Source organism: Syngnathus leptorhynchus, chromosome 15 (genome assembly GCF_054491065.1).
Source record: "Syngnathus leptorhynchus isolate UIUO chromosome 15, UIUO_Slep, whole genome shotgun sequence".
Classification (NCBI taxonomy): Eukaryota; Metazoa; Chordata; class Actinopteri; order Syngnathiformes; family Syngnathidae; genus Syngnathus; species Syngnathus leptorhynchus.
In genome coordinates, this window is record NC_141209.1 from 7,936,846 (window position 1) to 7,955,975 (window position 19,130).

A 19,130-nucleotide genomic window follows, 5' to 3' on the forward strand; every position below is an offset into this window, starting at 1 on the left:
GCCAAACGCATCTTGAATTAATCTCCGGTAGGTCTAACTATGGCCACAGGTAAATGACCTGGAAAAACAAAGCCGTGAAAATTTAAAGCTGACTAACATCAAGCTAAGGAAAGGTCGGAGTGATTTTTGCTAGCTCAGCACTTTTATCAGTCACATGTGCCAAAGTCTTAAACAGTGACAGTGAAAGCCAAGATGACGTGAGGCTATTATGGGTGGTTACACAGTCTGGAACTGCCTGCCTGCTTTGCTCGCCATGGTCAAGGTCACAATCGCAAAGAGGCTACCCAGGAGCCATTACCACACCGGGGTGACTAAATAAATGGACAGTAGCTGTCAAGTGGCTACACTGACCTCATCAAAGCGTTTGAGACCAACGCTAATGGCAAAACCTTTCTATGAATTCAAGGGGGGGTAAATGAAAATCAATCTCATTTAAGTTCAAACCTATTGAATTCTGTTGCCCTTGCATAAATAATGCATCACGCGACACATCTTGACCTACATGGAACAAAGCATGCGTGTTTCCCACAGCAATTAAACATAATGTACTTAATGTAGCTTCTAATAAAATGCCCCATTTTAAGAGTACAACTAAATACTCACATGAAGTAGCCATTCTCTGACTAGTAACCGAACACAATGTTGGTCAAAGGTTAGTAAATCCCCTAAGCAACAAATGTGTTTATTAAATTCCTGTGATGAAACAGTGTGGCTTTAATGCACCTTCAAGATGAGGGTGACATAAAATGGAGGTTATGAGTTACCAAGCATGTCAATACGAGGTTTACAAATCAGATAAGGCAGAAATGTGAGCGACCTTGCATTCTGGAGCAGCTACAATTGGCGAAGCAGCTGGATATGAGACAAACATAGACACACACAAGCACACACACTGTAATTTTATTCTACTTTGGGCCACCGTGAACGTATGAGTCAACATGTTGCAGTAGGTCCGAAAAAAAGACTTCTCCAGATAAAACTTCATCTGACTCATTTCTATAATGAGGGACACATTGTTTCATTTGATTTGTTCATGTCCATTAGTATTGCACTGGATCTTGTTTGATAAAATATGGAGATTTTCAATTTGCAGAGATGAAACAAAGACTGTGAGCATGAGTGTATTGGCCGTGTAAACACGTGGTGGTTGTCCAAGGTTGGATTCATCCATCTTTCCGACAAGCGGAAACAGATTTAAATTTCAACATTTTACAGCTCAGTCTGAAAGGGGTCAAAAAGGCTGGAGTAAAGATTGGGTTTCACAGCGGGAATTATCACGAGAAATTAGCTAGGAGCCGCTATCAGCTCTAATCCAGAGCAGGTGTTCCACAAAGCAGCGTTGTGTTTAAGCAGCAGCGTTAAAATACACAACGCGACAAAAGCCGTCGTTTTCTCACCAAAACTAGTTTTTCAGCTCATGTGAATAAAAAGATGAAAAGATAATTCTTTGCAAAACAATCCCATTTACTCATTTCCGTGAGGCCGTTGCAGAGAATTGTGGTCAATACAAACAGTAACAAATGTTCTTGTGCACGACATGTCTCAGCTTAGGAACAGAAACTGAGCCATGTGTCTGACATTTTTACAGATGTGATTAAATAAAGGTTTATGCCCAGAATAACACAAGAGTCCCGGTCACAATGCCGTCATCAAGTACACTAGACAAACCAAAACAACAATGGAGTCTAAAACGACAGAATTCGTGACTAAAAGAAAATGACCGCCATCTTTTAATTCTTAATCACAAAAATAAATTCCAGAACTGATTGAATTAGTGGTCAGGGGGCAGATGTGGCAGTCTAGTGATGTCCCGTATGACCCTCTTGGTAGGATTTAAACAGGCAGATGCGCTACCAGCAGGGGCCATGAGAGGTCAAGCTGTTCCATTATGAGAGGACAAGGGTGGTATTTATTCACTGCCTTGCCTTCCTAAAAGGGGGAGGGGCTTAGAAGGGAAGAGCGATGGCTACTTAATCCTTGAGGCGAACGGCTGATTACAAGCCATCCCCTGTTCTTCTCATCTGCTGGCGGACATGCAGCACACCCAGAAAGATTCAAGGATGAAAAAAGCCGAAAGTTGAGAGTCAGACATTTTACCCCGCAATGATTCAAAGTGTTCCTAAATGCTCCCAGAAGGAGAGGAGGGGGAGAACTAATCCACAGAAAAACAATAATGATCAAGACAGAAGACGGCAAGTGAAGCAGTGTGAGGCCGTATCAAATTGGTTGTGATGCACCCCTGCATTTAAGACACGATTTCCACTCCTGGTGTTTTTCATACTGTGTATGTGTTTTGGCTCTGGTACCCCAGTGGCAGGCGCAAGCATATAGAAAGGCTTGCCAAAAGCCACAGAGCACAAAGGAGAAGGGATGCCTTCCAGATGGTAAAAATATTCTTGATAATTTTTTTTTTTTTTTTTTAAGAAAAACTGCAAAACATTTTACGACAAAACCGTTCCCGTTGCACGAGGGAGTGTGAAAACGTACATTATTTAAAACTAATTCACTAGAAAACTCATCTGTAAGCAAACAGATGAAAAGGGAAAAAAAAATCCAGTGTGAGCAATGATACGTGAGGCCATTAATATAACACGACTGCCTAAGTACAGCTTTCACTTGGGCCCTCGAACCATAACAACCATCTCAGCTGACAGGAAAACACAGATCCTGGCATGACTCTCGGTTATTATTAGTTGAAGACGATGCACACCAGAGTGGACGTGCGCTCTAAAACATTGTTATTAGTGCACATGAAGGTAGCCACAAGTTTCCAGGAGAAGGTGAGGTGCAGACCACAGAGCTTGCTGTTGGAGACCCGCAGTGACACACAATATTATTTCAGAGGAGAAAAGAAAGACAAGGCACGAAACTCAAAAGGAAATATCAGTTATTAGAATCATTATTTAGAGTTAAGGTCTCTGTCAGACAGAGGCAGAGAGCGGAGGCTCCATAAATGACAAGCATGATAGATGGGTGGAAATAAAATCCAGAGTTCTTGATTGTATTGCCTGGGAAGATGAATTACAATACCTTTTATTTCTTCTAAGTGGACACCAGTGGTTGAATAAGGAAGATATTTGTCAATAGTCAACTGATCGCTCAATAAATATTTCCCTTTTTTTCCACTAAGATATTATTTAACTCCTTAAATTCTCACGTGTTTTACACGAACAACTGGGATAAATGGATCAACTTTTAAACATTTTTGGGTAAAAATAGAAGCACCCCCCTCCCCTTTTTTAATCTTCTTGTCAAAAGTGTTAATATCGGCAGACGCTGAGGTCATTTTCCTTTTCCAAGAAAGACGGAACCCTCCGCAAGTGAGCCACAACAGCCCTTGTTCATCCACGCACAGTGATTCCCTCAAACACACACATCGACTGATTTTGCACATCCCTTGTAGTTAGTATGAGTCATGTGTTCCACTCTTACCACACAGAGTCAGTCTAAACTGTAGACGCTTAGAAACATCTGGAAAAGCCACCAAATATTTTTCCATCCTCCAGCTCCTAACTTCTATACTAAACAGACAGACGGACAAATTGGTAATCTTACAGAATCAATTCAAATTATCCCCGTTAAAAAAAAAAAGTGTAGTTGGTTGTGCTCAGGAAAAAAAAAAGCAATAGAACCAAAGCAGACCAAACAAAGCAGTTCAATCCCCGGACTGCGAGGCCTTTAATAACATTAGCAAAGAGCTGCGGACGAATTACAAGTCGGCTCCTCCAATGACCGTTGAATGTCAAGTGCCGTAAATAGCCTCCGGTATCGCCTGCAAACACGTGTGTTGGGTATTTACATACAATAGCTTGAATAAACGGTTCTTGCCATCCGCTTAGTAATCACAAACTGAGAGCTATGACCTGTCTGAACCTAATTTAATAATTTACGTTTGTTTTTTTTCCCGAACTTGCTCAAGAATTGCCACATACAGTACACAGTACAGAAGCAAACGTTTAACAATGGATTTTTTTTTCGCTAGTGCTTTTTAGGCCATGCAGGTGCAGTGAGCAAGAGGGCCCCCCCCCCCCTCTTAGGCAAACAGAGCACACCTTTAGTTAAAACTGCTCTTATGCAATAACAGAGGAGAGATTGTGTCTTGGCACTGCCAGCGGATTAGTGGAACTGGATGCTTGTGTTAGATAAGAAACAGTGTGTAAAATCTGGGCATCATGTAAGAGAAGCCTGAAAGAGAATATCATCAGGCCCGGCGATACACAAAATAAAATTAAACCTCATGGGAATTGTTTTCATTCCTGCATCACATTTAGCATAGCTGTCAATTTGACTTGAGGTAACAAGGTGCCCATGTGATACAAATTGTCGCCATTTGATCCCCGGGGACTCCAAGAACAGACGACAGATGAGTGTTCTTATCGTAACATTCTTTGCAATGAGCTAACATCCTCTTCCGTCTGACAGCTGAGGCCTGACAGCCAAACAAGGGCTGATGATTGTATCGCTCCAGGAAACACGATCTTTGGTTACATTTACCTCTTTTTTTTTTTTTTTAAGGAAAGAGAGTTAATTGAGCATGTTCAGAGAGTCAATAAGGGACAGCCAAGGACCAGAATGTGTTGACACTGGCCGGACGCCAAATGACTGAATCAACATGACAAAGCTTGGGGAGTAAGAAATCAAGAAAAGAGATTATCTGGCTTGGATATCAAGTCAGCTTCTCCTCAAGTGGAGAGTTGGTTGGAGAGAAGAGTGTTAATGAGGCTCCTCAACAACACAACACTGAAACAAGTGCTTCCAAAACCAATTCGAAGAACTTTTGGTCTCATGTTTCTGAACAGGTGGAATAACTACAGCTCGCCACTAAGACTAGACTAGAATGCCTTTATTGTCATTTTACAGAAGATATACAATGAAAAATGTTTTACGAGACCACCATTAGCAAAGATTGACAAAATATCCCATCATGTATTAAAAAATTATTATAGATGTCTCCTATCGTTTCTGTGCTTTTATGCTTTTATTCTGGTTTCTTATGTGTTTTTATCACTAGTCTTATTTCTGTATCACTTTGAGATTCTTTTATGAAAAGCGCTTTACAAATAAATGTATTATTAAAAAGAATAATTACCATAAGAAATACATTCGTATTTTTGCTTGTATTATGTTCTGATTTCTTTGTAAATAATTAATGAAGCATTAACTGAGCCATGTGCATGAGGAGTTCAGCAAGGAAATTGTATAATATGCTAGGTGGTAATCAAGATAACGATGACTCAGTCTGACCGGAGGTCTGCGAGTTACTGGGCATCATTGTAAATTGTTTACTGTTAGCTTTTTTTCGCTCCACCGAGGCCAAACTGAACAACAATGGGGAAATAAATCCTGAACCCGCACTTTAATCTGGATACACACCTAAACTTAATGACTTGATCCTTATCACATGCACCACCCTTTCGCAAATGAGTGGTTTTTATGTACAGTAATCATGCTAACATACAAACGGACAATATGACAATATTAACTGCTTGCTGTTGGGGGTGAATCAATTCCCACTTAACGTTTCCTTTATGAGTCTAGGTTAGTCCGTCATCCACATGACGTTAGCTGAGTCAAGCGACATAGAGCCTCCGCTTTGACCTTAAACAGGATAAGCCTCACAGAAAACAGATGGATGGATCATAGTCGGCCAAAACACCATGATTCATGTTGAGGGGTTATGTAAATACATTGACTGAGGTGAATGTGCTAGACAACAGATGAAGCGCACACTTCCTATTTTTTTTTTCTTCTTCTCCAAGATGGAAAGTCAATCTATCCGTTTCCACCCACGTGACGGGCAGGTGGGACATGGTGGAGTAAAATGTGAATTTGCATCATCCATCATGTAGGAACAATACAAGACACACGGCGCCAAGTGGTGCACTTTGGCAGTCGCACCAGCTGTGTTTGCTTTTCCAATCGGGATAGTAAGTGACATCCGATGGCGACCGGAGCATGGATCAATCATGATTTTTATTGTCACTCTGATCGACCCGAGAGGCGGCTTTTAGCCAACGAGCGAGTGTATTTCCATGTTAACAAGATTGCTGGTTTACCATAAAAAATGTGCAAACGTGTTTTAAGGGAAAGCTATCAGAAACACAAATGTGCTTGAGAATAACTCACTTTCACAAGGTTCTCCATCAATGTCACGTTATCAACTTTCCATATGTGTGCCAGTACATCAGCATGTTTTTTTTCTGATTGAACACAAAGATAAGTCGTTTTACATAGAGGACTACAAAAAGCGAAGATTTGGACAATTTTAAATGACTACGTCTTGCGATTAATCGTTTTTTTTAAATTGTTATCGATTAAATTGATAATAATCAGTTGTCGATTAATCAATTAATCATTGCAGTTTTACTATTTAATAAAGTGATGATAAATACCTGTTAAGTAGTCATTTGACACTTAAATTGATACAAAGTAATTTGATAGTTTCATATGTGCATTATTTCATCTCCAGTTAGCCGTATTTCCGTTGTCTATTTTGGGAACCTCATTAAGACTAGCGCTCAGTATGATGCAGAACAGTTCTACGCCACTGTAAAGTACAACAATCATTGCTCATTAAATTCCCACCATTGTTACCATCGTTAATGAAGCTGATTTGATTTGTGATCTCGATCGGATCACATCCGAAACGGTACGTAATATTATAGATGGTGAGTCACTTCAAAAAGTTATTTCTCTCCTTTTTTTTCCCCACCTACATCCACTTCAACCATCCACCTGGAACCTTTTAATCCTGCAACTTGTGACAAATGGTTAAAGCCACCATCCTCTTTCAGTCTTCATTTTCTTTGCACAGCTTACAGACCGTCCTTTTTTTTTGCAGGTGACCCCAAAGGTGTGCTTTAATCTCCCCCCCCCCCCCCCAAAGACTTGAGGCTGTTAAGAGAGCATGACTGGGCGCACCTTGTTCTGCCGGATCAGACCTTGCTGCGCCGCTGAGCTTAGATAGAAGATTTGTTTGTGCAGCAGCAGATGCCCAAGTGCAGCTTGACTGAGTAAATCCTCTCAAAGTGGACACATGCGTGAGTGTGGGTCCACAAACTCAGCTGCATGAGAAAACTTTTGAATAAAGTTTCAGGGTCACTGAATTATGCATCAAGTCAAATATGAAGCCTATTTCTTTACCGTCACTAAAAGCCACAATGTATGTGGGTTTATGTTGACTATATGCATGATTGTGTATGAGTGGGTTTATGTTGACTATATGCAAACTCAATTCAGAGCCAGTTCGTGTGTCTTTTAGGTGACCTTCACTTTCTAAATGACAAGTCTCGGTCCAGGATGCTGTCAGCACCAGCCTCTAGTTAAGTTTCTTTTTATAGCAACCTCTCCAGATGCTGCTGCATGAACACAAGACAAATAGAATCCAAACCACAGCAGCAAAAAATAGAAACACACGAGCCGCCATCACATCGGCCTCACTTGACCGTCCACGCCGCAAAATGAACCTGGAAGCCATAAAAAGAACAATTGTGACCATTTAGTCCAAATGAATTTAAGTTAAATCCGTCTGGAAGATGGGTGCACCATCTCCACCTTGGAGAATGACACCATGTGACAGCGAACATAGATGCTCTAGCTTGATAAGTCACATGCACGCCTTGCCATATATGGAGAAAAATGCAGAGGGGAGAAGACATGAAACATTGGCGACTTCAGAATTAACGACGGTTCAAACTTCCTAATAGGCTGCAGAAACGTTGGAACAAAAAAAAAAAATCCTGCTGGCTTACACAGACCATCAAAAGAGAAGAAAAGTTATTTTCCATCATCCATTAGCCTGCACGACCATGCATAATTCACACTAAATGAACTGACATCAACAACAAGAATGATTTGCATGAGAGAAGTTTATGTGGGAATGAGCTCACTGCTTTAAATGTCTGTGACCACCCACCAAGGAAGATGGCTGACATTACATGCCTGATTTTTTTTTTTGTCATGAGTCAACATATTTGACAGGAGACCTCCTCCTGTCACAAAAGAGAACAACCAGAAGTATCAAATGCTAGAAGGAAATTACAACTCACACTCAATTTCCATCACACATACACACACAAAAAATAAAATGAAATAACAAACATGTTCTGTGTGGTGGATAACATTTCCTCACCTCAAAAATGTGAATGGCATGAACAAAAAATACAAACACGGTGCCACAACTTCTGAGCCACCAAGTTTAGTTTCCACAGTTAAAAAAAAAAGAGAGCACACACATACACACAAGAAATACAACAATTATGGAAGTTGATTACGAGTTCTTTATGGTCCATTAACCAAGCAGAACCAACGAGGCTGGTCTCTGCTAACAGACATTGTTTAGTATCTTACTCTGGCGCTCGTGCCGCCTTAGTCCAATTCCAGTGCAAATGAGGTAAACAGAATTCCCACAACTTCAATGCCTCATAAAGCGATCACTAATGATGCTAATTAGGACATAAATATCCCAAAAGAGTGAATCAGCACACACTACTGGATGGTGGCCAAGCAGAACCTTTCCAGAAATGACTCCCAACCATCCTCCAAGCCATGTGTGGTTCAAAAGGTACAAGTGACACAGTAGTAGGTTGCCAAGGGGAAAAGGGCCAAAATTGCCAAAAGGCTGGCTTTCTTTGCTCTTGTCAGACCACTCACTTGGGGGGGGATGCCCTTTTGTTGGCTCTGCATGAGCCCTGAGAGCCCTTTGCAAGCAGCACACGGCCAAACAACAATAGAGAGCAACCAAATTGCATTCTAATACAACTAGTGGCCATGTCCTGTGATTGAGTAAGGGCCAATGGCCCCATAAATAAAACAGTGTGACATCACTCTGAGCTAAACGGGTATGATCTCCTGAACTAATATTAGAATGCAATAATACACATTACATTTATTCATTCAATTTCGATCATGCTTATCCTTTATTTATTGCCACGGTTGTGAGTCAGTCTCTCTAAATTGAATTTGGGCGTAAAGCGGGATACACCCTGGAGTGGTCTGCAGTCACTCACAGGGGATATTTATTTAGAAATGATTATTCTGTACTCGTATACGTTTACGGAAATTTGGAATTTAGAGCTTTTTTTTCCTTAGGGGGGTTGCCACGCAAGCACGAAAAAAAAGTATGAATTCTGCACACAGAAGATTTGCAACCAAAAATTGAGACCCGTCACTGTGACACACATTTTATGATCCATTTTAAATTACAATATTAATTTGATTTTTTTGCAAAATGCAATTCATATTTCAATGACTAGATTGCATCTGTGTACACAAAGTGTATGCACAGCCAAAGTTAAAGCGAGTATAAATAAAAGTTTCGTTTAATTGCGACGAACGATGCAAGCTGAGCCTGCACTGAAACACTTGTTGGTCAAACACGGTTAATCATCGAGTTTTGTCCAGCAACAACGCAGTTTAATGAGGGGGGAAAAAAACATTCCCCAATAGTGAATTGGAAGAAAATTAATAGATTTGCCTTGTGAGACGATATGTTTGTTCAACGGAACAGAACAAAGCGCACGTGAAACTAAATTAAAGTTGCGCACTCACCGTTTAGTGTTTCCTCCGCTCAAACATACTTTAAATCTCCACACAGCGTCAAAACAGAATGATGTTGTATTTTGATGCAATAAAAAGAAGCGTGCTTGGTCGATTTGTTACTTTCACGGGTCGTGTTGTCTCCAAGCAGGACGGAGAGCGCGGAGAACAAGCCGACTCCTCCCAGACATTGTTGCGGGGGGGGCCAGGGGGGGACTCCTCCTTCCCTCGGACAGCATAAAGGGGGGGAGCAAGGCCCAGCTTGCTACCGTTTTCTATATTTTTCATATTGATAAATAAACGCGTCTTCAAGAATTCAAGGAATTATTTACATTCCCATTAATGACTTATTCAAGTCCTCCACATATTTTGCACAGCACTCATGAAGACAGCCGACTAAATACAGTAGAATGACAGATCGGTTGAAAAGCAGCTGTTTTCTCTGTGTCACATTGAAATTTGAAAATTAAATAGAATTACAAAATAATAATATTTTTTTGTTTTTATATGCACAGCAGTAATAGAAGTGAGAGAGTCAAAATGCCTATTGTAAAAACACTTGAGGGAACCTTCGACGGCCTATGTCCATCAAAGAGCAGGAAACGGAGCACGATTGTAAAGATTGATAAAGGTATTCCTATTTTTGTTAGTCCCTCCACGGATCTGTCAAGAAAAAGCATCGATTTCATCCATCCATTATCTGAACCGTTCATCCTCACGAGGGTCGCGGACGTGCTGGCTAACTAGTGTGACTTGTAGATTAGCAGGTTCACCTAAATGAATAGACAACATTTGCTTCAGGAATGCTGCTTGAAGGAAAAATCTATTTCATTACATTATTTTTGTCTATTTTCTTTTTTTTTTTTTACAAGGACTCACAGTGATTATAACTGTCAAACTCCATGAATTATACTGGCCACTCCCATCCGTTCCCCACAATCTTTGGTGACCTTTTTTGACATTTACCATCAATACAATTGTTCCACCAAGTTCCCTCATGAGCATCGTAAATGCCCCTCCCATCTGTTCGTCATCCTCCGTGAACCAGGAAGTCACCTGCTAACTAACAAAGAGATGAACAAACACAAATATTACCCTCCACTATTTTTATTTTTGACTTCTGTTCACATCTCTTAATAGTTTGTGTGACATCCCAGTTGTAATTGGTTCTTCTAAGTTGGCTAAAACACCAACATGAAGGATAAAATATGATGCTAATGTACATTTATAAATTGTTATTTATGAGTATGTTTGTTATAAGTATGATGCTCTCCTGTTTCAATGTTAAGTGATTAACATTTCTGTTTTAATCGCACATATAATGTGATCTCCTGCTGTCAAGTTCTGACTGAGTAAAAGGATTTGTCTGTCACATGGATCAATGAGCTGATAAAGAACAGGTTTGGTCTCCTCAGATAATCAATCAGTATGCGGGCGTTGAAAGAATGCATTGTTATTCATGCGGCAAATGTGCAAGAAGCATTCTTCTCCTTTCATTTTCCCTTGACCACATGAAGAAACAAAAATTCCTTCGACCTTTTGGCAGCGCTCGTCATAAAGCCAGAACTTGGTACTAAAAACTCAGTGGTGGCAAATGTTGCTTTTTGGACAGGCTTGCCAGACCCAACCCGACTATAAATATGAATACATTTACTGGCGCTCCACTGGGAGGCCGTGCGTCCATGCTTATCACTGCAAGTCATCGTAGGTCGATAAAGCACGGCTGTGCAGCTTTCTATCCTCTCATCACTCTTCTGCTCTGTTTAGCAGCTCTAGTTAGCCAAGCATTTATTTTTAACAATCAACACGGTATCTAATTAAGTATCTCTAGCCGTTTAAAAGGCTACAAGCAAAAGTGCATCATTGCAAATGGAGATAAAGTGAAATAAAAGCAATTCTGGTCTCAACTGTAGATTGGCCTTTTTAGTAGAACTATGCAATCGTAGAAGAGGTGTTAAAAAGTAATTGACAACTTCTCGATTATCAAATGAATCGGCAACTATAGTAACAAGTAATCATTTGATCCATAGTCAACTTGATAATTGTTAAAATTCTCAATTTTTCGGCCTCTCAACAGTAATCATCTTCTGATTTCTGTAGTACTTCATGAAAAATGGGTGATTATGTTTGATCAAAATAAGACATTTGTAAACATCTGCTTTTAGTATGGAAAACAGTGACCGGACCAGTAACTGAAACTCAATCTATTTACATACCTGTCAACTTTACAAGGATAATCAGTATAGAAAATGCATCAATGTTTAGCATATACTTTATTTTCCAAATAATTTCTGTAGATGGGGCATTGAAAAGTCATGTAATATGCATAACCAGTCAATTGTAACTTCAGGCCTGGTTGACCTTCTGTCTCTTAATTTTTGGAATATTTGAATGTCCACATGTATTTGAATTTAAAAGTAATTAAAAATATAATTGAAAACATACATAAATTACATTGCGAAGGAGATCCATACCCTTATTGAACCATTTATTGATTGGGAGGTTTGTCGTAATACGTAAATTGTAAGTGAAGCTCAATCAGGTGCTAAGAGTCTGCCTTAACAAACATTGGTGCAAGAGGTTCTTAGGTCACACACATTGTCATTGATTTCTCATTAGTAAAGACCTTGGGAAGCTGCTTCCTGCATCATTTAGATCAAAACTGTCGTGTTCAATTAAAAGCCTTTGTTGTTTTTCTTCTGGCCTTATCTTTACACCGCCCTTCCATCACCTTTCCTGTGTAACGTCTTTTGTCTTTACAGTGAGCTGCTGCAATTGCCTCTTTCATGTCTGCTTCATTTAGACACGTTGAAAGAATTGTTGCTAGGTGTGTCTGATTGCAATCACACACGCAACTATCACATCGGCTTCTTTGTTTTTGTGCCCACTTTCTTGCCTGGCAACCATCACTCCCTAAGAGATTTCTGACCTACTGACTCAGACATTTCTATCACAGGGAGCCATAAAGTACATACGTGGAAAGGACAGGCTTCTCATTCCATCCAAATAATAGCTGGATCTCAGTCTACAATAGCAATAAGGGTGAGGAAAATCACTTACCATCTACCCAATTCACACACATGCCTGCACACTATTATTACCCTATTACAGTGCTCGTACGGGCAGAACAAAGTGGTGGCAGTTGGAAAGCCTGAAGACAGTAGGTGGGTGTTGAGAACTCCTTTGAGGGAGAGGGAAGGAAGAATGAGTCAAGGTGCTAATGGGTGTGCGAGCATGCATACGTGTGTGTAAGAGAGAAAGACCGTTATATGTACCGTATTTTCCGGACTATAAGGCGCACCTAAAAACCTCAATTTTCTCAAAAGCCGACAGTGCGCCTTATAGTCCCGTGTGCCTTATATATGGACCAAATTCCTAAATTTAAACTGGCCCGAAGCATTATGTCATGAAATTAATCATAAGTGGCCCGCTGAAGACTATGAATCATGAATCAAAAAGACTATGGATCATTATTTTGTGATTATAAAGTAATTTGTTGCGTCTGAAGTTGAAATAAAAAAGATAAGATGGAGAATGATTTGATTTGGATTAAAAATCTGCATTAATGGTGCGCCTTATAGTCCGGTGCGCCTTACATAAGGACCAAGTTTTAAAATGGGCCATTCACTTTTTTTTTTCTAAAAAAGTGCTTCAGCTTATTAAGTAAATTTGTCATTAAATTCTATCCATTTTCTACAGAGTGTAGCCTCATTACTCCTCCCTAAACTGTCCCTTTAGGGGTTTGTGTGATGATCCGGGGAGCTAAATTGTCTGGGCCTTTATGTCCCTGGCAAGGTCACCTATGGCAAACAGCTCCCAGGTTTGTGCTCAAAGAAAATGATGCTGTTTTCTCTCACCCAAAAAACAAGTCTTCTGGAGCCAGACAGGTCCAGAGGTGAAGATTGTTAATAAGCACTACTTGGTGGCCTGAGCCGCACCCCAGGCAAAGCCCGAAGAGGCAGTGTGGGTTCCACTTCCCATTGGCTCACACCACCTGTGGGAAGAGCCAAGTGGGTCGGCCAAATGCATAGAAAGCAATCACAGACAGTGAGGGATGCCGTCAAGTTGAAGAGAGAGTCCTATTGGGCCTTTTTGTCAGACTCTGGTGGTAGCTGATGGGTACCAGCTGGCTAAGAAGAAGCAGGTTTGGCGGTTGGTGTGGCAAGAACTCGGGTGTGGTAGTTCAGCAAGGCCATGGAGGAAAACCCTTGCACAGCTTTGAAAAATTATGCTCCACGATATGCCACTTTGAGGAGGAGGAAGCAGTGCACTATTAACAATGTCCGTAGTTTGACTAGTGGCAATGCTGACTTTGACATTGCCTTCAATATATAATTTATTTTGCAGATGACACTACTTTATTTTGTTTGCTCAGGGGATAACATGAAACGCCCAAAAAATATGTAGGAAGGGTACCGATCGTGTTTAAAAAAAAAACGTTTAATTGTAATAAGTGACCCGAATGAAAATAAAAAATGTATTTATAGTAAAATAGAAAGTGACTGTTCTCTGTGATAGCTGATGGACCCAGTGATTGATAGAGCCGTGCCGGCTGTCAAGAGTCTCACGGTGTGGATTAATTGGCGTGAGGAAATGTGTGATGGATTTACGGCTCATCGTTTGGAATCTCTGCCTCTAACTGCCTGGCTAACATTTGTCAGTGAGGGACGATGCTCTGTGTCTTATTTATTTGTCAGCAATTACTGTTTATGTGGCAGTGCTAAAACTATTAACGCTGGTCCAAGACTCTATTTGTCTCCAGTGCTGTTCTACAAAGTCAATTGTAGTGCCTAAAACTAAATACATTTTTGTTGAAGTCGTTGCATGCGTGTGTTAATATTTCTCACACACTCTCACACATTTACGAGATCACACAAATCCACCCAGTTTTACTGTATATTCTTAGTTATACATGACCATCTGCTGTGTGAAGTAGCAAAATCTGTTGTGTCGTTCTGCAAAGTCCCTAGGAAATAAACTCATACAAGCAGATCAGATTATTTACTATCGTCCCAAAATAAAGTTTGATCATTGTTTGTTATGAAAGGTCTTTGCACTCAGGTTACATTTATTTTCAGTACTGTTGTGTGTTGTGCTTTTAGTTTGTCTCTTTGAAAATGTTGTTGTGGCATAATAAACATTGCCGCCTCCAAAAACGGGGTCACTCAATTGAATTATTGCCGTCTAAAATAGAGTGTACTGAGAATAACATACAAGGCAACAAAGAAACACATGACAATGTGAAGTTCAGTAGAGAAAATGGCATAATCTGATTTCAATGAATCAAATGTAATCAGTCACTTAAGTGTAACACGGTTTGTGTGCTGCTTATATTTAATTGAATAAAGCAACCGGTAACAAGGATGACACTGTGGATTGTAAACAACTTGGAAGTGAAAGTTCAAGAATAAGAAAAAACAGAATCATAATTTTTGAAAAACGTTTCTGCCAAGTAGATCTTTATTTGCAGAAAGCACTGTGAAGTGACCCTTTCGAGCTAGCTTCCCATACGCTTGACCTTCTTGCTTCCCATGGTGAAACACTTTCACACCCATGTGTAGGGGGCAGTTAAAATGACACTATCTTGTTAAAATCCACTTAATTGGAAACATTTAACTCCACGGCACTAAATAATCAACCACTAACAGGAAAGCCATGTCTTTGTATCTGGTATCTTAGATTCAGATAATGGATGGATGGTAAAGCTCTTTTGGAAAGACGATACCCCTCCACTCCTCCAAAATAAATATGTCTAGACTGTCTGGCTATGGTTTGTTTATACACTATGTTGCAACAATGCTTTATGTTGTGCATAATAGGCATGTTATTGCATCATGTGGTTTGAGTTGGGTAGAACTTAAATTTGTGCAAACTTTACAAAGCACAGTGCTTTATGGCACAGAGAGTCCGTGTCCTTGAGAGAGGCTGAAATAAACACCTTTCTGGTGCATTTCATCACAAAGGGGGAACCTGCTGGTTTTGGGCACCACTGCAGTCCTTTTGCAGCTGAGTGAGAGTGTGTGTGTGTGTGTGTGTGTGTGTGTGTGTGTGTGTGTGTGTGTGTGTGTGTGTGTGTGTGTGTGTGTGTGTGTGTGTGTGTGTGTGTGTGTGTGTGTGTGTGTGTGTGTGTATGTGTGTGTACTAGAAGCACTTTGTGGTAGTCATAATCCACTCTCTTCATTTGGGCTGTGGAATTGTGTTAGGCCTCTGATTTCTGCAGTATGATGAGTGCCACACTGACCACAAGAGAGAGCATAACTACGCTTTTTGCTATGTTTTAAGAATGCTAGCAGACTTTATGGTCATTACACTCAAAGAGTGGTATTGGTTTAAAATGTGTCCACAATGTGGTAATTAATACCATATGTGGTGTTAGTTTGTAAACATACCACAAAGAAGTCTGAAGAAAAATGTGGGAGATTATTTCTTTGTTGTAACAAAGCTTCTTGGCAATAAGCTTTGTACCACTGAAAAGCTTGTAAAGTAGTTTTTTTTTTTTTAAATGTTCCCACATTTGTAAGGATGATAAATTTGTGGGATGAGTTGAGTATACTGGTTGCAACCTTGAAAGGTTTGCCAAATCTCTCCCATTTTTGCTGATGCCACTAACTCAAAGTGGCATTTGTAGCTTGAGTGAATTCTTGTGAAACCCCTGGTTGCTATCAAACTCTAAATGCACATTTAAATAAATATATTAGTAACTGTAATTGAGTATTAAATGTGGCCGTTTGAAGATAATGCAAAATGAAAAAATTCCAAGAAGACTGAGAGGAGAGTAATGATGGGAAGACATAAGGGGTGTGGTGCAGCATCATTACTCCTCTTCTCATTTGTTGATTCATTTGCAAAGGCTATGGTGTGAAAGATGTGATTTACACATCGCATTAGAAGAGGCCATAAGGGCTGTGATCAATTAAAAAGAAAAAAAGAGAATATGTCTGGATTCATTTTTGAGCCTGAACATGCCGGACAACACTACTGTATTTGAAGAGATGCAAAGTGAATAACAGGAAGAAGAAAAGGCAGAGAAGGTCCCCTACTAAGCACCAGTTATATTTGTTGTTGTCCTAAAAGATGCACTTCATATGCTCTGCTTGCATGTTACTGCTTTGTCAAAGTACCCCTTTGAAGCTTTATAATTACCATAGCAGCTATGATAATTTTCTGCATATAGCGGTTCACATTACATGTCGACATTAACATGATGTAAAGTCAGCAAAGTCAGCGCCGATAGGCTCCAGCTTAGTCGCGACGCTAACAAGGACAAGCGGCATACAACATGGATGAATAAATGGAAAAATGCCAAGACCAGCTGGGAATGCACAGACAGGAGTGCAACTGAGAGAGCACAGAGGGAATATCCTCTACATTGTCGATAGGTCACGGACTTCTCAACCCCCAAACACACACACATACACACACTGGAGTGGCATCTGCTGTCAATAGACGCTGTCACACTGCACTCTCTGCTGGGGCCACCCGTCACAAATGTTCTCAGTGAGGTCCCTTCTTTCCTTCACTCTTTGGGAGAAGAGTGGAAAAGACAAGGAAACAGGAAGCGTGTTTCTGCTTAACAGGATGGCAAATGTCCGTATTCGCTCTCAAGTTTAATATATATGAATCACCAGCAGGCCTTGTTTTTAGTCCCTGCAAACGGAAGCACTCTGGATAAAATGACTGTAATACTTAAAAGGTAAAAGTCATATTCATACAGAGCCTCTTAAAATAAAGCTTAAAGTCTTCCCGTAAATTTGGTCTTTCACTTTCCTCTCTCTCAAACACGCAGATGCACAAAGTCATGGAATAGAAAAGTTTAGGAAGTGTCAATAAATCGGAGAAAAGGACATAACTGGTTGTGCTTATGTGAGTGTATAAACGTATGAGAACAATATGTCCCAAAAGTTGTTGTGTATTGAGGGGAAACTGTGTGGATTAATTGTCAAATGTGAAGATGTGCATGTGTAAATATGCATTTATGTGTCTTAACATCATCAATATCACCCACAAGGGTCCCCCTGCCACCTCACTGATGGGGATTAAACATTTATGAGCATGTTTATTAATGACCAGCAGGCGTTTACGGTTCAGAAACACACACACAGATTGGAGAAGCGGCAGGAGGGAAGTTTGTTAGCAGCAACAGTGTTAAATGTGTTCAAGTGTGAAGGAAGATGAGATTTGTATCAACATGTTTCACACCTAAATGCTCCACTAAGAACAGAAAAGACTTATGTATTATAAATAATAGTTTAGAAGACATAATTGCAACATATATTTACTGTTAGACTTGGCCATTTGAGGAACATGGACATATAATGTCCTATGATGACAATACATAAATTGTAGAATAAGAATCACATTTTATTTATGTTTAAATCATTATCTAGAGTGGCAAAGACAAAAATATATATATATATGGTATGCTGGTTGTATTTCTTTGCCTATTAGCGAGTCAATTCCTGGTTTACACTGACTGGACCATACCATGTTTGAGTCTAGGGGTTGGGTGGAAGCGTTTCTATTGAGACTGAGAGTGGAAAAAAAACCATGATAAAGTGGTGATTTTTTTGATTCACGCAGAATGATGTATGAGGATTTGGCAGACGAGACTACAATTTGCATTCTGGGACGGTTGAATGCTTGAAGGGGAAACACATTCTTGCATCCATATTTACCCGTACTTGCACCAATATTAAACATATTAAAGTGAATTCAGAGATGTGTTATTTTCAATTCATTATTCAAGTTAAAAGTTATCTGTTGAATACATGCAAAGTCTGTGTCGTATTCGCTTGGGGAAATATAGTGTTATGCTGTTTTGTTTGTTCTGTTCTGTTTTGTATTTGAGTTTTGCTGATTATTGGGGGACGTGGACGAAACATGATGTGTTTTAGAATGTGGGGATGAGTTGCATGTAAAGAAGGGTCTAAAAATGGCTGACACCAAATGAGTTAAGTGTTAGCAAGACCATCATGCATGAACTAGCACTGACAAACAACTTTCCTCTCACAAATGAACGCTGTCTGCCCTCGCGTCTAAGGCCACGTTTAAAAAATCCTCCGGTGACATGTTAAATGAATGGACTAAGATAAATCTTAGAAGCTGCTATTTTAGGGGTAAGAAAAAGTCACAGTGTCACTTTAATTAGTGCTGTTTTCGTTTTTTTATGAGAATCTAAAAACAGAACGAGGAATCTCTCAGTAGTGGCATCCAAAAAAATGTACATGATTTAAGACTGATTTAATGGTGGAAGAAAAACAACATCATAAAAAGATTGCTTAACATCATTTAGAGCTAATTGGTTTTAACTCAGTGATAAATATTGTAGCTGTTGTTCATCAAAATAGTAAGTGATTAGAATTGAGGTCAAAGCAGGCAAAACATGAAAACTTGTTTTTACTCACCAACAAAATGAAATGTCGAAAAAATGAAAGTGTAAAACATTTTGGACTACAATTTGATGACAGACAATGAAGATGCGACTGACTTATTTATATAAAGGACCTCAATTTATGATGCTCTGGTTTTGTGGCTACAAACACAAACCAGCTATGACTAGTTTGTGCTCCTTTTAGTCTGCAAGCTAACCACAG

The 19,130-nt window shown here is 39.8% G+C and overlaps 1 protein-coding gene across 5 annotated transcripts in view; it reads right to left on the reverse strand.

Moving 5' to 3' along the window:
• The window catches only part of tiam2a (TIAM Rac1 associated GEF 2a), a 62,626-nt gene extending 44,924 nt beyond the window's left edge, over positions 1-17,702 (reverse strand). For all 5 annotated transcript variants that reach the window (XM_085931094.1, XM_085931096.1, XM_085931095.1 and 2 more), the window contains exon 1: positions 9,550-17,702. The gene's annotated coding sequence lies outside the window, so the exon portion shown is untranslated. The remainder of the gene's footprint in view (positions 1-9,549) is intronic.
• Positions 17,703-19,130: the final 1,428 nt, after the last annotated feature.